The sequence below is a fragment of the Microtus ochrogaster genome, chromosome 4 (genome assembly GCF_000317375.1).
Source record: "Microtus ochrogaster isolate Prairie Vole_2 chromosome 4, MicOch1.0, whole genome shotgun sequence".
NCBI lineage: Eukaryota > Metazoa > Chordata > Mammalia > Rodentia > Cricetidae > Microtus > Microtus ochrogaster.
The window spans coordinates 39173380-39197277 of NC_022011.1; the positions used below are offsets into that span (position 1 = coordinate 39173380).

The 23898-nt window shown below is 39.6% G+C and overlaps 1 protein-coding gene and 1 non-coding gene across 2 annotated transcripts in view; one reads left to right on the forward strand and one right to left on the reverse strand.

Moving 5' to 3' along the window:
• Positions 1-23898, reverse strand: part of Nr6a1 (nuclear receptor subfamily 6 group A member 1) — a 148543-nt gene that overhangs the window by 78407 nt on the left and 46238 nt on the right. The window lies entirely within an intron of this gene.
• LOC113456019 lies at positions 14725-14831 on the forward strand. Its single transcript, XR_003376909.1, has one exon. It is a non-coding gene; the product is annotated as a U6 spliceosomal RNA (small nuclear RNA).

A 23898-nucleotide genomic window follows, 5' to 3' on the forward strand; every position in this document is an offset into this window, starting at 1 on the left:
ATAATAAATATTTTAAAAAAAACAAAACAAAACAAAAAAATTAAATGCTAAAATTTTGTGCAGCAAAAGGTCAAAAATGTCTAATTTTCACTAAATGGTTGCCATTAATTACCATTTACTCTGATGGACACATGGGTATGTGTTGCGGGAGGTCCTTCCGCTCCTCCAGCCTATAGCCATTGGGGCGTGGTCTCTCAGCGGTATAGGCTGGAGGAGCAGAAGGACCTCCCGCAACAGGTATGCCATTAATGACATTAGACAGATAGTTCAGCTAAAGAAGCATTGGCTTCTATTACTATTTTTGTATCAGACAAATATTAAAAGTGGCAATTTAATACATATACCTACAAAAGCAGCATGTACTTACTGTATTAGAAAGCAAGACATTTTCTTCCAAACAAATGCAAATGAGTCTTTTCTAAATTTCCTCTAGGCATTTTTCTTAAGTTTTCTGTTATGATATTGGTTTTAATCACCAAAATGCATGAATTATTAAATGGTATTTGTCTTATTTCAATCAAGATACGTTTTAAATAGTTGATTTATAAAGTTTACTCTAACAACAGTTCTAGCTTTTTCTTTTGAAGAAAAATAAATAATATTAACCTTATTACATATGTATATAAATAGCTATAGAAAAAACACTGGGGGCTAAAGAGATAGCTTAGAGGTTAGGAGCTCTTGCTGCTCTTTCAGAGGTCCTGAGTTCAAATCTCAGCAAGCAAATGGTGGCTTTACAATCATCTATAATGAGATATGGTGCCTTCTTTGGCAGGCAAGCAGGCATCATCTCAGAGTAAAGGGTTGGGAAAAAATATTCCAATCAAATGGACCTAAGAAACAAGTGGGTGTAGCTATCCTAATATCTAACAAAATAGACTTCAAGCTAAAATCAATCAAAAGAGACAAAGAAAGACATTTCATATTAGTAACAGGAAAAATCCATCAAGAGGAAATCTCAATACTGAACATCTATGCCCCAAATACAAGGGCACCCTCATATATAAAAGAAACACTTCTAAAACTTAAATCATACATTAAACCCCACACACTAATAGTGGGAAACTTCAACACTCCCCTCTATCCACTGGACAGGTCAGTGAGAAAAAGAATGAACAGAGAAATAAGGGAACTAACAGATGTTATGACTCAAATGGACTTAACAGACATCTACAGAATATTCCATCCAAACAGAAAATATACCTTCTTCTCAGCACCTCATGCAACCTTCTCAAAAATTGACAACATTATCTACTTTTAAATTTAATACAACCTGGAAGCTCAATTACAAGTGTGTCATGGTATATATATATGGTATGTGCTTTCTAACTCTGCTCTAAATGTGTACAAATTTAAGGAGGTTTGCATTCCACAGGTAGAAAGTAATCATTGTTTCCTACTATCATCTTACTGGAGCCTGACAAACCAAACAGCTAAAGCTACCTGTACACAGTCACATCTTTCTTAAAGGAAACATTTCTTAGACCAGAATGACCAATTCTGGAAGCTGTCTTAGAATGGTCTTCCTGTATTAAACTACTTTTTATAGTTCTGACACTCCATAAATTGTCAGTCCTGGACAAATCTGAAGAGGTAGTAAAGAGGCAAAACTTCAAGCAAATTAGCATGTTTTAGAACTGCCAAGAAATCCCATGAATGTTAAGTCAAGAAATCAATCTTATAGACTGGCTACTGTCAGCTTTACTTAAAAGTAAACAAAATACTAAACTGTATGAGCAAATACAATTAGTGGATTGTAATTTATCTGCTTCAGAAGCAGTGCTTCCCCCAGACTATAGCTTCTTGGGGGCAAAAAAAGAATCTTTTTTTTTTTTTGAGACAGGGTTTCTCTGGGGCTTTGGAGCCTGTCCTGGAACTCGCTCTGTAGACCAGGCTGGTCTCGAACTCACAGAGATCCGCCTGCCTCTGCCTCCCGAGTGCTGGGATTAAAGGCGTGCGCCACCATCGCCCAGCTCGCAAAAAAGAATCTTAATTCATCTCCAGTACCTACACATTGAGTAGTCCTCACACAGGGTATGTAGTAAGTGCTGCATACCAGTTTGGAGGCATTTCCTCTTTGTGCAAGATACCAGTGTGTGCCAGAGACCCCAAAATGGTTAGCTTACATTGAAATGAAAGGTTCTGTTTAAAATGTAGGCAGGCATGGTTTAGGAGCTGCAGCTGCCTGCTCCCAGTCAGGATTTCCCAGCAGCAGCACTACTCTTCCCTTGGCATGCCCATTACCATTTCTCTTAAATAATATGGTGTTTTCTGGAGTTTCTGTCCAGCAAAAGAGTAAAACTCCAGAATCTTTTGGTCATAAAAATATGGTTAAGCAAGAGAGTAAGCCTAGTACACTTCAAAACTCTTAACATGCAGAATTCTGATTATCAGTAGCACAACTCAGTCCAAAACATCTGACTTTGCTTATCTGGCTTCACTCTTTCTCAGAAAGAAGCTAGGAAAAATTATGTTCCTTCCAGTAAGTGAATGTGTGGCTGCATACTCATATTCTTGGGAAGAGTCTAAGGCTGAGTAAAATGGATGGGATACACCACATAGAATAGCCAGAATATACTCATGCAAAGAGTAGGGTGTTCACATAGGAAGTAAAACTATACAGGGTGCAAACTACTGCCATGCATTACTAGTTGGGAGAATTACCCAGAACAGTAAGAACTTTGGAATTAATCAGAGGAAATGTTTGGTAGCACAGCAGAGGCACACCAGGACCACCTTGGAAAGCAGTATATCTATGGCCCTTAGTTTCCCTTACATCAGTGAAATAAATGGGGGGGGGGCAGTATGGTAAACATGGAGAAATACCAAGTTATGATATTTCTTGCAAACAGCCAGCATTGAAATTCAACACTACGAGCTTTTGTGGCTGCATTAAGTGCTCACTATTACACCAAGTTAGCTTGGGTTCTGATGTAGTTTAGAGAAAGAACTTATTGCCTTAAAAATAAACAACAAAAAAAATCTACAAATAGTTATTTTAACTGTTATAGCAAATATTTAATTCCAGGTTCATTTTAAAAGATAGAGCAATATTTCCAAGTTGCTAAAAGAGTAACTTGTGTGGTGCAACATGTCTGTGATCGCAGCACACCAGAATCAATCAGTTTATAATCAGGATTATAAACTAGAGGCCAGACAGAGTTAATACAGGGAGATTCAATCTCAAAAATATTAAGTGCTAGAACTAGCTCTATGGAGTTTAAAAGACCTTAATGGGGACTTTTTAAAGATTTAGGGAAGAAGTATATGAATGCCTAGCAAGGAATCCAGTATGTGATGTGCAGCCCTGAGGAAGGCTGGGACTTCTGCACCCACTCCCCTTTGCAACATGCAAGCTTGCTCTAATCTTGGGCTTGGCTGATTCTTTTTCTATAGTTTTATTTTTGTGTATTTTACTGACCCTGTGAGTAGTTGGAAGCACTGTATATACTAGCTTTATCTGTGTCTCCTAACTGTGGCTTTGAACAAACACAGTGGTCTTGATTTGCTGGCTGACCTACTGTCCTCAACTGTCACAATGAAACTAGTTTGGGAGAAACCAAGAAAAGTTTCCTCTTGGAACACAAAAATATTAGGCCAGAGATGTAGCTCAGTTGGTGGAGTGCTTGCTCCAAAACAATATATATAATACCAGGTATGCTGGTACTGAGCTGTAATTCCAGCACACAGGAGCTAAGGGTCACAAGTTCAAGGTCATTCTCCACAAGTTAGAAGCTAGAAGCTATCCTGAAATACACAAGATTCTTCCTCAAAAACAAACAAACACGACTGTCTCTTGAAATAGTGATAATTTATTAGGGAAAATAATATTTCTAGTCTGACACTAAACACTGCAGTGTCCTTTAGAGATGTTTAGAGAGCCTTTCCTACTTCAGTCACTACCACATAAAAAGAAGTTACTTAGCCAGGCAGTGGTGGCGCACACCTTTAATCCCAGCGGGAGGGGGTGGACACAGAGGCAGGAGGAGCTCTATAAATTTGAGGCCAGCCTGGTCTACAAGAGCTAGTTTCAGGACAGGCTCCAAAGCTACAGAGAAACCCTGTCCCGAAAAACCCAAAAAATAAAAATAAAAAAATAAAAAAATCTACAAATAGTTATTTTAACTGTTATAGCAAATATTTCATTCCAGGTTCATTTTAAAGGATAGAGCAATATTTCCAAGTTGCTAAAAGAGTAACTTGTGTGGTGCAGCATGTCTGTGATCACAACACACCAGAATCAATCAGTTTATAATCAGGATTATAAACTAGAGGCCAGACAGAGTTAATACAGGGAGATTCAATCTCAAAAATATTAAGTGCTAGAACTACCACTCCAAGTCCTGTAAACCCAAAGCCACTAAGCTGTGATCGAGAGAAATAGTCCTCCTACTTAACTCCATCGCTGGAGCAGTACAAAGATAATTCGTTTTTCCCTCTCTTTTGAGAAAGGGTCTATAGGCATGGCTATTCTGCAGACCAGCCTGGCCTCAGATTCAGAGATCCACCTGCCTCTGCCTCCCAAGTGCTGACATTAAAGGTGTGTGCCAACACTCCTGGACAGTTCCTAACCATGACTGTTAAAGATTCTTCTAACAAAAATTCATACAATATTAAGAAAGACCCAAAGGCAAGGTACTCAGTCCTAAGAACTTCCTAGACGCAAAAGAGACGTGCTTAAAGTTAATGTGCTTGTGGCTTAGAAAAAATAATTCTTTCGTTTCTACTCGACCTCAGATTTCCAATTAAGATGCTATGAGACATTTATGGCTAGACTTACCTAAAGATTATTCTTTAATCTTGCAGAGTCTATAAAAATAATCCAGCAATTATATAACCGGTTGCTTCAAAATAGTTTATTTTTGTTTGGTTTGGTTTTGCAGTGCTAGAAATCAAACCCAGGATGTCTTAGCAGTCTAGCACAGTTCAATCACTGTTTATTTTGAAAACACGAATCTTCACTTAAGAATTACTGTCTTTATGATGAAATACTGATATAGCTCATAAATGCTTTGATTGACAACTTAAACTACAAACTGATTATATCCTATATATAACAGACTAACTTGGTCGGATGGTGGTGGAGTGAGCGCCTTTAATCCCAGCACTAGGCAAGCAGAGGCAGCCAGAACTCTGAGTTCAAGGCCAGTCTGGTCTGGTTTACAAGAGCTGGTTTCAGGGCAGGCACCAAAGCTACACAGATAAAAGCCTGTCTCAAAAAACCAAAAAATCAAAACAGAAAAAAACAAAAAAACAGACTACTCAGCAACAGAGTACTTAACTGAGATTCACAAAGCCCTGGCTTAATCTCTAATACCACAAAAATGAAGGCAGCAGTATAAACTTTTCAGGACTAGCCTATACCCTCATTTTGTCATAGAACCATCTCTAAGGTATCAGAGGTACTACTTAACATTAGAATGCTTTTTAAAAGATTTAATCCATAAAGAGAGAGAGCCTGTGTGTTTAAGTATTGTGGGTGTCCATGAGATCAGAATCAAGAGTCAAATCCTATTCTAGTTACATTTCTATTGTTCTAATAAAGACAAAAAGCAACTTGAGGTGAGGGGAGGGTTTATTTAACTTATATATTCTGGGTCACAGTCCACTGATAGAAGCTAATGCAGGAACTTGAGGCAGCAATCTGAAGGCAGGAACTAAAGAAGAAGCCATAGAAGAATGTGGCTTACTGACTTGTTTCTTATGTATAAAATTTCAGACTGTGCTCTTACAGAGGACCATCTGCCTAAGGGTGGGACCACTTACAGTAATCTAGACCTCCAACATCAATTATCAATCAAGAAAATGGCCTATAGGCTTGCCCATATGCACTCTGGCAGAGGCACTTTCTCAAGAAAAGGTCTTTCCAGACAAAACACCAACCAGAATAGAAATCCTGGAACTAGAGTTATGGATGGTTGTAAACCACCTCACCTGAGTGCTAGGAAGTAAACTCTGGCCGCTGCAAATGAAGTGATTGCTCTTAACTTCCAAACCACAGCCAGCCCCAACATGAGAATTCTCAGGCCTTAGTTTCTCAAATTTATAAATTGGAAGACATCTTATATATGCACATTGCAACTCTCCAAAGAGACAAAATTAATACTAAGTATTCACATTTCAGAATAAGTTATATATTATAATCAATTATATACTAAATACTTATATGTAGTAGTAGGAGCGGCGGGCCTGCGTCCCCAGGACCCTGGCTGCCTGGCTAGCTTATGCCCGAAATAACAACACACAAACTGTATTCATTTAAACACTGCTTGGCCCATTTCTATCTAGCCTCTTCTAGGCTAATTCTAATATCCCGATCAACCCATCACTAATAAACTGGGTAGCGGAGCACGGCGTCTCTCTGAGCTCACTTCCTCTTCCTCCCAGCATTCTGTTCTGTTTACTCCTCCCACCTATGTTTTAACCTATCAGGGCCAAGCAGTTTCTTTATTGCTTAACCAATGAAATCAACAGATTGATATATGACACTCCCACATCACTTATAGACGTGTTTTTATATACATGTCTTTGTGATACTGTTTGCTTGTTTATTTGAGACAGGGTTTCTCTGTAGCTTTGGAGCCTGTCCTGGAACTAGCTCTTGTAGACCAGGCTGGCCTCAAATTCACAAAGATCTGCCTGCCTCTGCCTCCCGAGTGCTGGGATTAAAGGTGTGTGACACCACTGCCCGGCGTGATGCTTTTTTATGTATACAAAAACAAGGATTCAAAGAGGGCTCAAAAAGATCTTTAAATAAAAATTATTTTATGTGTGGGGGCTTTGCTTGCATGTATGCACACAGTGCCGGAAGAGTTCACAGTGCTTGGAAAATACTGTCACCTTTAATCCAATCACTAAGAAGGCAGAGGCAGAGGGATCTCTGTGAGTCTGAGAACAACCTGGTCTACAGAGCAAGTTCTAGAGCAGCCAGGGATAACGGGATAACCTTATATAAAAAAAATTTTTTTGACCTTTTAAGGATGTCCAAACTTTGAAATTTTGTATCTTGTACTATGAACTTCACTGCTTCCCAATATAGTATAACTTGTTTAACAGCTATGTTCTAATTGGCCAATACATGATGTTTGAAAATCATGATCAGGACTGGTGGTGGTGGCGCACGACTTTAATCCCAGCACTTGGGAGGCAGAGGCAGGTGGATCTCTGTGAGTTTGAGGCCACTTGGTCTACAAGAGCTAGTTCCAGGACAGCTAGGACTGTTACACAGAGAAACCCTGTCTGGAAACACCCCCCCCACACACACAAAAAAAAAAAAAAGAAAAAGGAAAATGAAAAAAGAAAATCAGGATCAAGTAAAAGGTCTACACAATGATTAATAAGACAATACATAAAGTTTATATACCTAGCACCTATCTAATAACCCAGGTACAACAAAGACATCTATAACCCCAGTGCTTAGGAAGTAGAGACAGTTCTGAGCCTGAAGACTGCTGGCCAGCCAGTCTAACCAAGTTCAATGAGACTATCTCAAAAAATAAAGCAAAATTTGTTAGAGGAAGACACCCAATGTTAACCTCTGACCACAGTACACATGTACACACACACACACACACACACACACACACACACACACACACACACACCTTTTTCTTTGGTGACTTGTACTGTTGGGGGTGGAGGTGGGCTCAAATGAAGACTTCACCCATACCAGACAAGTGCTTATCTGTGAGATACAACTTTGACCCAAAAAACACATCTATTTTACTGTGTGTTTTTTTTTTTTTTAAATGTATCTTAGGTAGAGCTAGTGAGCACCTGAATGAATAACACAGCACTTCCCTCCCATGGACAAGGCTCTGGATTCACTGTTCTACACTCTGTGAGGAAAGGGCACTTACTTTACCAGTGTAATGGATTTACTACTTTTTTGTTTTGTTTTGCTTGTTTTCCCCGACAGAGTTTTCCTGTGTACCCTGGCAGTCCTGAAACTCACTCTGTAGACAAGGCTGGCCTTATAGCTCCACCTACCTCTGTCTTCAGAGTGCTGGGACTAAATGTGTGCATTAACATTTCCTAGCGGATTTTTTTTTTGTTTTGTTTTGTTTTGTTTTTCGAGACAGGGTTTCTCTGTGGCTTTGGAGCCTGTCCTGGAACTAGCTCTGTAGACCAGGCTTGGTCTCGAACTCACAGAGACCCGCCTGCCTCTGCCTCCTGAGTGCTGGGATTAAAGGCACAAATTATTTTAAAATTTAGAAATTGGGCTGGAGAGATGGCTCAGTGGTTAAGAGCATTGACTGTTCTTCCAGAGGACCTGAGTTCAATTCCAAGCAACCACATGGTGGTTCATAACCATCTGTAATGAGATCTGGTGTCCTCTTCTGGCCCACGGGAATACATGCAGGCAGAATATTGTGTATATATAATAAAAATAAATAAATCTTTAAAAAAAAAGCCGGAAGGAAAGAATCAACTCCACAGGGTTGTCCTCTGACCTTCACACACTTGCTTTGGCAGATATAGCCCATCCTCCCTCTCTCTCTCTCTCTTTCTCTCTCTCTCTCTCTCACACACACACAAGACACACACACACATATACACACACCATATATAATGAGAATACAAGACTATTCTGACTAAAGACAGACAAGTTTTTATGTGAATGTGCAAACTAGAAGAAGTCCTAAGCAAAACATTTGATTTTATTTAATAACATATAAAGGGTAGCTATGTTGATTTTAAAATGTAATTCAAAATCGGGCTGTAGTGGCACACACCTTTAATCCCAGCACTTGGAAGGCAGAGGCAGGTGGATCTCTGTGAGTTCAAGACCATCCTGGTCCTCAAGAGCTAGTTCTGTAGACCAGGCTGGCCTTGAAATCAGAAATCCACCTGCCTCTGTCTTCTGAGAACTAGGATTAAAGGCACGCACCACCACCACCTGGCGAGTTTATACTTCCTGTTTCTCTCAATTTCAAGAGGTCCAGAAAGCCTCTGGAAATACTTATAGCTCCTTGTGAAAAGAAAAAAAGAAAATGTGTGTTTAAGCATTGCAGATCTCTCTGGAAAAGGGACTGTGAGTGAAATTATAATGATATGGTAACTTCTTACAAACTCAAAACCAGTTTGAACTAAGAATAATTAAACATTGAAACAAAGTTAGTAAATATTCAGCTATATAGCTGTCAGACAAGGTGACCCTTAACTTTTAAGTTCTTTAGAATCCATCAATACATAAATCCCTTAGGCAAATTCATTTAAAAGACCCAATGTGAGGCTGTGGAGGTGACTCAGTGCTCGCTGTACCTTTAGAGGGTGAAAATCTGGTCCCCAGCAATTAAGTCAGGCGGCTCATGACCATCTCCGTTGCCTGGCAATACTTTTTCTTATTCTTTAAACTCCATGAGTACCTGCAAACATGCAGTGCATGTGCATGTACAGACACACACATACATATTTTTGTAAACATCAATAATAATAGGAAAAATAACCAATGTATTCCTTAAATGTGAACAAACTAAAATTAAAGGCTTAAAGCAAATTGAAGAAACACGGACAATAAAGATGAAATGTAGTTGGGTGTAGTGGTATACACCTTTAATCCCAGCACAGGCAGAGGTAAGAAGATCTCTGCGTTAGAGGCCAGTCTATATAGGTAATAAATAAAAAAGTCTTTTATAAAAGTGGAAGAGAATCAAGTTTCTTCCTGTGTAGTATTTTAAAAACTTTGTATTGGATTTCTTTTAAATGATCTTTGCCTGTGTCTGATAAACAATACCAAGCTTTATATTATTTTAAACTGATCAGAAGTAATGGTTTTTATAGATTTATTTATTGTTATAGATGCAGCATTCTGCCAGAAGAGGGCACCAGATCTCAATAAGGATGGTTGTGAGCCACCATGTGGTTGCTAGTAATTGAGCTCAAAACCTCTGGGAGAACAGTAATTGCTCTTAACCTCTGAGCCATCTCTCCTGCCCTCCTTTCATTTCTTTATGCTTACACATCACAACAGAAACTCAGCAAAGCCTCCAAGTAAGTTTCTGTGGAAGATGGAATAAAATTATGCAGAATGTCAACAGTTTTTATTTGAACCAAATTCTCACTGGTTAATTTTTTTTCTCACAAGAAGTGCCATTCAGGTACTTTAAAAAATTAATTTGGCCAGGCAGTTAGTGTTGTACGTCTTTAATCCCAGCACTCAGAAAACAGACACAGGTGGACCTCTGAGTTCAAAGCCTGATCTATAGAGGGAGTTCAAGGACAGGCTCCAAAGCTACAGAGACACTCTGCCTAGAAAAACCCAAAATACATACATACACACATACACACAAATGAATTTGAGCTGGTGGTGGTGGCACCCACATTGAATCCCACACTCAGGAGGCAGAGACAGGAAGTTCTCAGACAGGGCTCCATAGTGAGATTTTGTGAGGAATAAAGAGGAAGAAAGGAAGAGAGGGAGGGAGGGAGGGAGGGAAAGAGAAAGTTAGTCGGTTAAGTAATAAAAATAACCATTCAAGCCAGACGGTGGTAGCACACGTCTTTAAAATCCCAGCACTAGGGAGGCAGAGGCAGGCGGATCTTTGTGAGTTCGGAGCCAGCCTTGTCTACAAGAGCTAGTTCCAGGACAGGCACCAAAGCTACAGAGAAACCCTGTCTCAAAAATAACCAAAAAACAAAACAAAACAAAACAAAAAACCACCACTCAAAACAAAAGTCAGATACATCTGGCATTTTAGTTACTCTCTGAAACCATTTTAAGATTTTTTTTTATTAATTATGTGTATATATGTGTGGTATGTACAAGTGTGCATGAAGGATTGAGGTAACAGACCCATGCAACAGGAATTGGGAGTTACAGGTAGTTGTAAGGTGGTTGCTGGCAATCAAAGTCGGGTTCCCTGCAAGAGTAGCACATGACCTTGGCTGCTGAGCCATCTGTCCAGTTCCATTCTGTATACGAGAGTATACATATAATTTTGTTCTTTCAGTATGAAAAATAGCTCATGAGGCATCTGCGGTAATTTAGTTGCCCATGATTCTAAGCTCGGTAATTTTGTTCTCATCTTTTCCTCAGGAATATATATGGCTTTGGACCTACTTTCTATTATTACCGGCAAATAAGAATTTACTTTTTTGATATAGCTCTCCAGTGAAAATTCTACGCAAGTTATGAGCAAGTCCTGTGGTGGGCAGGAAGAAGCAGTACAACAGTGAGCATCAAAACCACCAAATCAGCTGTTCAAGTGCTGGCGATGTTAACTCTGGGTAAGTCAGGGTTTTCTCAGGGAAACATGGGCTAGAGTTAAAGAGACAAACCCTACTACATACACAACAGCCCCCAATGTATGTTACCATCTTTCTGATTCTTGTATCTTAATAATTAAAATATTACTATAAAATTGGTAAATGACATCTTCAGAACAATAATCCACTGAAAACCACTTGCACAGATGTCCACTTGTGTCAGCAGTATAATCGGCAATCTCACAACCCTGTAGCTCATCACCTTTCTGCTGTGTGCAAACTAATGTCACAATTTAAGCACACTCAACTTGAAACCTTGGAAACCATAAGAGAGACCCAACAGCAGTGAACTCACTGCTCACTGGTCCTTAGAACATGAAAGCAGACCAAAGACAAGCAACCAAGCCAGCCTTAAGAGGACTCCATGGAACATTCAACGCTGTCGGTGAGTTTGGGATTAAAAATGAAAAAAACCACCAACCGTTGACTGTACCTTGGGATCCTTACAGACAACAAATTTCCTGAAGCAAAGAAAAGATCCTAAGACATCACATGAAATAATAATATGGTCTGTTCTCTAAAGGTAACTAGAAATTTTTTAAAAGCTTCTATGTTTTGCATTGTTCATTGATTTCGTTTGAAATATTTTGATACTGAAAGGCTTCATTTTAACAACTTATAAGGAGTGCCACCAAAGGACCAAATGCACTCAAATGTCTTCTAGAAATGTGCCATTCTAGCCGGGCAGTGGTGGTGCACGCCTTTAATCCCAGCATTCGGGGGGCAGAGGCAGGCGGATCTCTGTGAGTTCGTGGCCAGCCTGGTCTACAAGAGCTAGCTCCAGGACAGGCTCCAAAGCTACAGAGAAACCCTGTCTTGAAAAACCAAACCAAAACAAGAAATGTCCCATTCTGGTAAGAAATAGGGTGTATTAAAAATATTTATTTAGTATAAAAATGAAACCTAATTAAATATTTTATTGCTATTTCTTCCACATCCTTTCAAGATTTTGCTTTAGGGGTAAGGAGAGGATTTAGTCAGCAAAAATAGCATAAGACTGTTTACTGTCTATACAACTTACTATACTGTACCTGCAATTGTAAAAAGTGGTTAGGATTTGACAGCCCCCAGGAAAGCACCAGCTACTTACTGCTGATTTCTATCAGCTATGTGCTTATTTAAATACTTCCTAATGTCAAGCAGAAAGATAAGAAATGAATTTTGGGTCATTTCTAGCTGTGTGACCCTAAGTATCCAAGTTTGTTTTCTCAAGTCTACAAAGGGAGATGACAGCCTATCCCTCCCAGTTTTGATTTAATGAGAAGATGTATAAGAGTAATTTGAACTATTTCTAGCTTACAGCAAATGCTTACTACATAAACTATTACCTAACAACAAACATAATCTATGTTACTTTACCTTGAAAATAGGTACTTAGACTTCTCAGTTTGAAAGAAAAGATGAATCGATGTCTCTGAGCTCTGCTTTACAGACACTCCAGCCCATGTGATCAGAGCTACCTGTGAAGTTCTTAGATAGCACCTTCCTCTTCATAACTTTTCTGACTTCAAGTTCTTGCTCTGCAGTCAAAGTTATCTTAATTATGAGTCCTTAACCATACAGCTGGCTGGACACTAACATGTAACAGACTTCAAAGAACCATTGTGAGAAGACAACTCTGGAGATGGGGAAGACCAATGCAATCTCACCAACTGGAAACACTGATGGCTGCATTCAACATTCATTGCTGTCGGTGGGTTTGAATGTCAATCAACTCACTGATGAATGAATGCAAACTGCGGACCAAAAAACACAAGGAGGCAAAAATACTCCCAGACAATCACCAGAGCACTGTTCCAGGTAGGACTCCAAACTTCTACCAAAAGCTTTTTTAGGTTTGTTTCTAATATGAAGGAAGTTCTATTATTCCTAGTACTTTTTGTTTTTTTCTCAAACATACCAAGTTTAAGGAAATTATATTATCACAGGCAAAATGAATAATGCCTTAACATCATACTTAAAAATGCTTTCATAATTTTTAAATTAAAAAGAAACATTCTCATTATTTTAAATTCATCTTAAAAGCATTCCCTCTGTGAAAACCACGTAAGAACATCCATTTGATAGTATTTCCTAAACAGTTAAGACCATAAAGTTAAAATTTTATACCCTTGAAGACTGCTGTTTCACCAGAGGACTTGAGTTCAATTCCCAGCACCCACATGGCAGCTCACTACTGTCTGTGCTCCAATTTCAGGGGATCTGACACCTTCACATTAATGCACATAAAATAAAGTTAAAATCAAAAAACAACTGAGACATAACTAATTTTGGGAAAGTTCAATGGTAACAAATTGAGCTCAATGCTCTTCAACTTACATTTTCAACCAGTTACACACTTTTAGCAAACAAATGTCATTTTGACTATTTTTTTAAAAATAGGTCTTATTATTCCACACTAGGTAGCTCAAAGTGGCCTTGAACTTCTGCTTCGCCTGCCTTACCCGCCCAAATACTAGCACTACAGGTGTGCACCACAAAGCTTGGTGTACGTGGTGCTGGAAATTGAACCAGAGGCTTTATGTATGATAGATAAGCACTCTACCAATAACTGCAGTTCCTGTGTGTGTGCGCACGCATATGTTAGTGCACGTATAAGCCAGAAGCAGGAGTTAGATATATTCTTCAATCACTCTCCAAATTTATTGACAAACCTGGGGCACAGCTATTCGGCAAAACCAGAAGGCAATCAAGTTTCAGGAAGCCTCTTATCTCCACTTTCGTGGTCCTCACTGCCATACACGGTTTCTACAAGAGTGCTGGGAAGCATACTCAAGGCTTCACGTCTGCATGACAAGCACTCATCTAATGAACCACCTCCCCGTCCCCATCAACTTTTTCTCATTCTTTTTTAAATTTTGTTGTTGTTGTTTTGGTATTTTGAAACAAAGTTTTTCAGTAGCTATGGAGGCAGTCCTGGAACTCACTCTATAAAGAGGCTGGCATCTGCCTCCCGAGTGCTAAGATTAAAGTCGTGTGCCATCACCACCCAGCTCTTTCTCATTCTTTTGAATGACTGTATGTCTTATTATGAATACTCTGGCTTTTATGATTCAAATACTTTTTTAAAAAAAAAAAATCTCTCAACCAAAACTATGAGGCCCATATACTCTTACCTTCACAAAATATGTTCTTAAAATAATAAAAAAAAAACTAAGATGAAAAACACCCATTTTGTGATAACAAAAACTAAAATGAAATAGCAACTCTGCAAATTCTTTTTTTTTTTTTTTTTTTTTTCCGGTTTTTCGAGACAGGGTTTCTCTGTAGCTTTGGAACCTGTCCTGGAATTAGCTCTTGTAGCACAGGCTGGTTTCAAACTCACAGAGATCTGCCTGCATTTGCCTCCCGACTGCTGGGATCAAAGGTGTGAGCCACCACTGCTGGGCATCCAAATTCTATAATAAAAATGAGTCACCAAATCTTTCCTGCTAATGAATTAAAACATAAGCTCTAGTGCTCGCGTTGGCAGCACATGTACTAAAATTGGAACGATACAGAGAAGATTGGCATGGCCCCTGAGCAAGGATAACACGCAAATTCGTGAAGCATGTATTATAATTAAAAAAAAAACATAAGCTTTAGTTATAAATTAATTGTCATACAACTTAAGTGTAAGAGAGAAAGTCTTGTTAATTTAGTTTTCCAAACTTTCTTCTTTTTTTTTAAATATTTATTTATTATGTATACAATATTCTGTCTGTATGTATGAATGCCTGCAGGCCAGAAAAGGGCACCAGACCTCATTACAGATGGCTGTGAACCACCAACCATGTGGTTGCTGGGAATTGAACTCAGGACCTTTAAAAGAGCAGGCAATGCTCTTAACCTCTGAGCCATCTCTCCAGCCCCCTCAAACTTTCTTCTCATGTACAAGACGAAAAAAAGAGAATATAGTTGTACTAAACAAGAATCAAAAAGACAAAAGAAAGAGGCAGGTGGATCTCTGTGAGTCAAGGCCAGCCTGGTTTATAAGAGCTAGTTCCAGGATAGGCTCCAAAGCTACAGAGAAACCCTGCCTTGAAAAATCAAAATAAATAGGTAAATAAAAAATTTTTTTAATTTAATAACAAAAAAGCAGGGAAAGATGGAAAACATGAGGTTCAAAGATAGTGTTTCCCAAACCTGGCTGCATATACAATCATCTAGTGTTGCGTTAAAAATACACACTCCTAAGCCGGGCGATGGTGGCACACGCCTTTAATCCCAGCACTCGGGAGGCAGAGGCAGGCGGATCTCTGTGAGTTCGAGACCAGCCTGGTCTACAGAGCTAGTTCCAGGACAGGCTCCAAAGCCACAGAGAAACCCTGTCTCGAAAAAAAAAAAAAATACACACTCCTCAGTATTTACTGTAGATCAGAGATGAGGCCTTAATTGTGTATTGTAATAAACCCAGTTGGTGACGTCTCAGCTACCAATCCCCTGCGGAGACATTTCATGCTGCCCACTTCCCAACTACTGCCTGTTGTCTTGCACCTCTCTTCACGGGGCAAAAAGGTATTGCTGTGGAAGAGCTCACTACAAAACATACCAGTTTATCTTGAGTGTTAAAGAAGTAGGTATAAGTGTGTTTATGTCTTCACAAAACATGAATGAAGAAGGCTAAAATTCAGGTTGTGCCACCTAACAACTTGAGATACAAATAAAAAGCTTTCATCTGGCAGGAAAAGAACTTGGTACTTACACCTGATGGCCTATGTTCAACTAACTCATAGAACCCAAGTGATTGAGCAAACCAGCTTCTGCAAGTCGTCGGCTGACCTCCACTGTTGTGGGATATTTGTACATCTGTGACGTGTGTAATAAAAATCTAAATGGTCAATAGCTACACAGGAAAGATAGGTGGGATTTCCAGGCAGAGAGAAAATGTTGGGAAGAAGGTGGCAGAGTTGAGACAGAGAGGAACCAGGATGAGGAGTACCCTCATATCCCCTAAAGACAACAGGAAGCAGCCCAGGGAACTTAATGGTCACATTCCCAAGAAGAGGGGCGGGCAGGTTTGGGTTGCGCAAAGGATAATGGATATTTATAATCATTTCAGAGGGTTAGTTACAAGTAGTTGTTGGTCATAAGCAGGGAAAAGTTGAACAAAATAGATTAGTTTCGGGGATCTCTTTCTGAAGGCAAAAAAGTGGGATATAATATAGAAATGATGAGATAGAGGGTCAATTGTTGAGTTTTCTTTTCAACAACCAGTAGTGTCAAATATTTTACATCAGAATGGATTTTTATATATTGATACAAATTTAAAGGTTTTTTATATTATTTATGCTTCTACTTTTGTTTAAGGTATTGTACCTATGCAGCTCATTTAAAAATGTAAAATTCTAGTCCTTAAAAGCTATTATTGGGGCTGGAGAGATGGCTCAGAGGTTAAGAGCACTGACTGCTCTTCCAGAGGTCCTGAGTTCAATTCCCAGCAACCACATGGTGGCTTACAGCCATCTATAATGAGAACTGGCGCCCCCTTCTGGCTTGCAGGCACACGTGGAAGGAATACTATACACATAATATAATAAATATTTTTTTAAAAAAAGCTATTATTATGAATGATGGGCATCAAAGAACCTCCATATGGAGTTTGCCTTCTTTATGGCAAGAATTTGCCCTTGCCTCAACTGCTGACATTATGCTATCCAAATGAGGCAAGCAGGACACAAGACAGTGACTGCCAAACTTTGCCAAGCAAGGTAGGCCAGTCCTTAAAAATTCCTGCTTGAATAACGACAGCTTGAATTTTGCAGGAAAATGGATGAAACTAGAAAACATTATTTTGAGTGAGGTAACCCAGGCACAGAAAGACAATTATCACATGTACTCACTCATAGGTGGTTTTTTAACATAAAGCAAAGAAAGCCAGCCTACAAACCACAATCCCAGATAACTTAGACAACAATGAGGACACTAAGAGAGACTTAATAGATATAATCTACATGGGAAGTAGAAAGTATAAGAAGACAAGATCTCCTAAGTAAATTGTGAGCATGGGGACCTTAGGGGAGGGTAGAAGGGGAGAGTGGAGAGGCAGGGAGGGGAGCAGAGAAAAATGTAGAGCTCAATTAATTTCAAATAAATAAATAAGAGCCGGGCGGTGGTGGTTCATTTACCCTAAATCCTTCGTATGGTATTTAAATAAGATCCTCTAGAAAAATGTTTTTATAAGTGAGAATGACATTGGACTTATTTTTAAATAGCTTTTCAGGATAGATAAATCTTGGGTAGAAATTGTTTTTCCACACACTGAACATTTTTATCCCACTAACTTCAGCCACCCATTATTGCTAAATTAAAACTCAACCATAAATCTTATCTTTGCTTTTTTTTTTCTTGTTACTTTTCAAATTTTCTCTCTATCCCTGTTTTCCAAATTTGGCACTGATATATGCTTATATATTAAACTGAGTGTTTAATTAGGTATCCTGGATATAGCGATTGTTTATATTTATAGTTCATATTAAGCTATACAATGTTTATCATCAGGATTTTCTATCCCTTTTTCTCACTCCTTACTTCCTGATTCTCATTAAGGACCTACTTGATGCTACCCTATAACTCCTCAAATTTGTTCATTTTCCTTTTCCCTCTTTCTGTTTTGCATATTAAGTAAGACACACATTGATCTATCTCCCAGTTCACCATTTTTTCCTTCTATCACTTCCAAGCTTCTACTGGTCCTTCCTGCCTAATTTTTCATTTCAAGTGCTGTTGCGGGAGCTCCTTCTGCTCCTCCAGTCAATAACTGCTGAGATACCAGCCCATTGAGGCGTGGTCTCTCTCCCTTTAAAAAAGCAGCCACTTCCCTCTGCTCACTCTCTGGCTTCCAGCTCCCCTTCCGGCGACTAGACTCCTTTCCTGATTGTGCAGAGGGCTGTTGTCTGGGACGGTGATCTGTAAGTTTTCCCCTTTAAATAAATAACCATTCTATTAATCATAATTCCAAACTGGTGTGGGATTGTTTGTGATTTATGCCTTCATCTGGCGCCCAAAATGGGGCTCGAACCCACGACCCTGAGATTAAGAGTCTCATGCTCTACCCCTGGGAAGAAGGGAAGTGACTCAGCCGTCATAGAGCCAGCCACCAGGTCAGACATGCTCAATCTTTCCAGGTAAGGCATCACTTTGTGGTGGTATACAGATGATTAGAAATGGGTTAATCAAGATGTGAGGATTAGCCCATAAGAAGCTAGAGCTGACGGGCAAAGCAGTGTTTAAAAGAATACAGTTTGTGTGTTGTTATTTGGGGCATAAGCTAGCCAGGCGGCCAGGAGCTGGATGGCAGGAACACAGCCCACAGCTCCCAAAACAAAGTGTACTGTCTATACCGAGTTTATTCCTAATATCTGGCTATAAAAATTATTTGCATTAAGTCATTGTCTTCATATTTTCTTCTAATTCTTTTTTTTAGTTGAACATATTCTTTTTTTTAAATACTCATTTATTTATTATGTATACAACATTCTGTCTGTGTGTATGCCTTCAGACCAGAAGAGGGCACCAGACCTCATTACAGATGATTGTGAGCCACCATGTGGTTGCTGGGATTTGAACTCAGGACCTTCAAAAGAGCAGGCAGTGCTCTTAACCACTGAGCCATCTTTCCAGCCCCTTCTTGTAATTCTTTAAACATGGTTTCCTTCCTTTGAAATATCTAAAAGCAGCATGCCAAAAATGTGTAAGCATTGATGAAAGAAAAATTCTTAAGCTTCGAATGGCTGAAATATGTCCTGCATTCCCAGAACATAACTAAAAAATTCAGGCAGGATGACCTCAAGTTCAAGACGAGTCTAGGCTACACAAGAAGACTCTGTCTCAAAACCCAGAAAGAAAAGAAATGTCTACAGCAACTGGTGTCTGTGTGTGGCAGATCCAACACTTGAATTCCTTGAGACAGTTTCTACTAAATGGTTTTCCCTCTCACATCTGACAGGTCAGGCTTGTCTCTTTGTATATTTTATAATTGTTGTTGCTGGATAGTGACTGTTTTGTTTTGTTTCTCAAGATAGGGTTTTTCTCTGTAACAGCTCTGGCTGTCCTGAAACTTGATTTTAGAACAGGCTGGCCTTCAACTCACCAAGATCTGCCTGCCTCTGCCTCCCAGTGCTGGGATCAATTATCTACTATCTGGTGAATATTTAAACATTTAAAATAACAAATCATGGGGATGAGGTAGAGGAATGTGAATTTTTGGCTATTCTGAACTACCCAAAACCCTACCCAAATGATGATGATGATTTAAGTTGGTGAGCTTTGTTTTCACATTTTCTGAATTAAATCTATGAAGTCTCTGCCTCGATGACAAGTTCCTCATATCTCAGGGCTCTCCCTTATGTTATAGAGACTGATTTCTAGAAGAACTCACTCAGCCTCCTTTTATCTGCACAGCTTACTACTCATTCATTCAAAGACGGGTCAGATATGGATTCACTTGTCCAAAATATTGGGCTAAAGTCTTTTTACTCTGCTGTTGAAACTGTGCTTGGAATACATGGAACAAGTCCAGATTTCTGTTTTGCTTGGGCTCTCCCACAGATCCCTGGTATTGTCTCATACTGTTTTCCTGTTGTTCTGACACAGCCCCATCACCCGCATCATCTTGTCAACTCAGGGTACTGAAGAGCTGATAAAGGTGCCCACATCAAAACCTTCACAGTAAAGATCCTTTGCTATCACAACAGAATGATAACCCCAGGCTAGCAGAGTTGTCACCAAAATTGCTATGCTTTTCTTTGTAAATTCCATGACAATGGAAATAAACCTGGTATCTTAAATAAATGCTGAATATACCTTCTACCACTCTGCACATAAGATCATCATTTTTAACAAGCAGTACTTCAAACTTAGTGCCTCCCTCCCCTGCCACAGCAAAAAGGATGCTAGTTTGCAGCCTGCTAGCAATCCCAAATAAAAGGAATTCATGTTGATCTTAACCAACCTCAGTGGTTTTCACGTATACACCCGTCTTCATTTGTCAGGTTTGGTTTTGTGACAGTAACTTCTTTGGTGAAAAAATATTTGCTAACTATAGCTGGTCAAACATATTTTCAGGAATTATACCCAACTGCCATAGCACCTACATGGCTAAAATATAAATTAGATAAAGAATATACTGGAGAAACTCCACAGGAATGAAGAATGATAAAACTGCTCTGGGGTTGTGGGGTCATTCTCAATTACAGGATACAACAGTTGAAAAACACTGAGTCATTTTTAGTTTCTACCTCCCCAAAGCACTAACTGACAAAAGTCACTAGCACCTTTTTCTGTGTCTAGACCAACCCAAGAATCAATCTCAAGCAGGGCAAGAATATGAAGATAACCTCAGACTTTGTCAGCATATGGAACTCCAACAGGTCCTAGGAACACAATGCTGCATCTGACCCTAACTACTACAGCTGAGGCCACTAAAAATAAGCCAGAATGCCAAGTCCAAAAGACTAGAAAAGAAAAATAACAACACAAAGAATGTATACATATTATGTGCATTGGTGTTTTGCCTATCTATATGTCTGTGTGTGGGTGATCCCCTAGAACTGAAGTTACAGACAACTGTGAACTGTTATGTGGGTGCTAAAAATTGAAGCCGGGTTCTCCAGAAGAACAGCCAGTGCCTTAACCTCTGAACCTCCAAGCCCAAGAATGTGAACTTTTAACTAGTTTTCATGTATGTTCTTACAACAAACTAATGTTATACCTCTCAAATTTTAAAGCTAGCTGCATTACTTTTCAGAAATCATTGTTTTTCTGTTTCTTTCCAAGTAGCATTGTCTTCTATTTTTCTTAGGGGGCTTCCCTCTGCATTCTTCACTTAGGTCCTGTTGCCACCTAGTGGACTAAGCACGAACACACCAATGAACCACCACAGTGGCTCACCGCTTCCATTTCAAAACAAACCACTAGATGGAGTCTTTAAAAGCAGGGAAGAACTAAAGAACCAGTTGGGTAATTTGTAACTACACAAAATACAAAAACTTATAACATAAATAAGAGATGATATGTACTTAAGATAATGAATGGGTTAAAGAAAAATAAAAATCTGTTGTAGGAAGCATAGTAATGTAGTTAATATAAGCTTTGGTTCCCAAAGAGTAACCTCACAAAAGGAATTTGCCAAGCTTAAGTAAGTAAGACATAAAAATTATAATACCTCATGATTACCTGAGGTTTTTCCCCAATGTTATATGGCTCACTCAGTTTTAAAACTTCAATCAGTAAAACCACATCAACAAAATACACATCAAGAAGCAGAAATTATGGCCGGGTGGTGGTGGTACACTCCTTCAATCCCAGCACTTGGGAGGCACAGGCAAGCAGATGTCTGTGAATTCAAGGCCAGTCTGGTCTACAAGAGCTAGTTCCAGGAACAGGTTCCAAAGCTACATACAGAGAAACCCTGTCTCGAAAACCAAAAAAATAAAAAATTAAAAAAAAATGCTGAAACTGTGTGGAACTAGCTCTTGTAGACCAGGCTGGTCTCGAACTCACAGAGATCCGCCTGCCTCTGCCTCCCGAGTGCTGGGATTAAAGGCGTGAGCCACCACCGCCCGGCAGCTGAAATTGTATTTAAACAAATGGACACGCTCATAAGAAAAGTACCACCACGGGGCTGGAGAGATGGCTCAGAGGTTAAGAGCACTGCCTGCGCTTCCAGAGGTCCTGAGTTCAATTCTCAGCAATCACATGGTGGCTCACAACCACCTGTAATGAGATCTGGTGCCCTTTTCTGGGCAGAACACTGTATATATAATAATTTTAAAAAAGAAAAAGGAAAAGAAAAAAAAAGAAAAGTACCACCAGTGCTGGCACATACTTTTGAGCCCAACATTCAGGAAGCAGAGGCAGGCAGATCTCTGTTCAAGACCAGCCCATTCTCCAGAGGGAGTTCCAGGGAAGCCTGGAAAAAAACTTGTCTTGAAACCCTAGCAGTTAAAAGGCTCAAAAGATTGCAAATTCCAAGTGTCCAGACTACACAGTGAAAGTTTCTTCACAAAAAAAGGGGGAAAAAAACTGGACGTACTGGCACACACCTTAAATCTCAGCACTTGGGAAGAAGAAGCAGATGGGATCTCTTACAAGCTAAAGGCCCTCATGGTGTTCACAACAAGTTCTGGCCAGTTAAGGCTCTGATAGAGACACCTTGTTTCAATAAACAAACAAACAAAAAACCAAGTTGACTACAGATATACAAACACAGCCATAAAAGCTCATGCACAAGGATTGCCTGTGTGTTCCAGGTCAACACTTGCCTCAGAGAGCTGGACCTGAGCTTCAATGACTTGGGAGACAGGGACCTGCAGCTGCTGGGAGAAGGACTGTGGCATCCAGCCTGCAGACTCCAGAAGCTGTGGCTAGACAGCTGTGGCCTCACATCGAAAGCCTGTGAGGACCTCTCTTTCATCCTGGGTACCAGCCAGACCTTGATGGAGCTTTATTTGACCAACTATGCTCTAGGGGACACAGGGGTCCAGCTTCTGTGTAAGAGTCTAAGGCATCCAGGGTGCAAACTTCGAGTCCTGTGGCTGTTTGGAATGAACCTGAACAAAATGACCCACAGGAGGCTGGCAGCACTTCGAGTCACAAAGCCATACTTGGACACTGGGTGCTCAGCATTGCTGCAGCATCAGAATGGAGGTGACCAGGATCTTTTTATTCCCTCAGATAGCTACAATCCAGCACTTGATGGAGTCAAGAGGATTAAAAATTCAAGGTCACCCTAGGAATCAGAAACCAGAGACCATGACTTGGGGTAGGAGGCCCAAAAAGTGCCAGCTGGCAAAAATGTTTGTTCTGCTTGAGCCATTAACAATCTTTGATGAAGCTCTTTGGATTAAAAAAAAATAAAAAATAAAAAAAAATAAAGTGCTTTCCTGGACCCCACCCTGCCCCCCAAGTTCCCCCTTTTGTCCGCGGGTCATTGGACTACCAGGCGTCCATGTTTTGGTGCTAAGGAGTTCCATCTGGACGGGACGGTTCCTGCTTCTACACTGAAGAGATATACCCAGAGAGTCAGTCACAGCAAAGACTGGATCAACACACCAGGCCTCTCCTGGCTCCATTTGAAGGAAGAGATGGGAAGGCACCAATGCAAGAATTCCTACAACAACCTGAAAGGCAACATGACATCACCAGAATCCAGGGATCCCGAAATAAGAATAATTGTACACCCTACTCCAGAAGAATTAAAAGAAATCGACTCAAAAGTTAATTATATGAAAATAATAGAAGAACTTAAACAGGAGGTGAAAAACTGCCATAAACAGATAGAGATTACAAACAAAAGGGTAGAGGAAATGAATAAATCGCTCAAAGATACCCAAGAAAACCAAGAGAAACAAGAAAAAGCAATCAAACAGGTAAGGGAAGCGGTTCAAGACTTGAAGAATGAAATGGAAGTAATGAAGAAAAACACAAACCGAGGGAAGGATGGAGATGGAGAATCTGGGTAAACGAACAGGAACTACAGAGAAAAGTACTATAAAACAGATTACAAGAGATAGAAGAATGTCAGACACTGAAAATACCATAGAGAAAATAAACACACTGATCAAAGAAAACAGCAAAACCAACAAATTCTCATCACAAAACATTCAGGAAATCTGGGACACAATAAAAAGACCAAACCTAAGAATAATT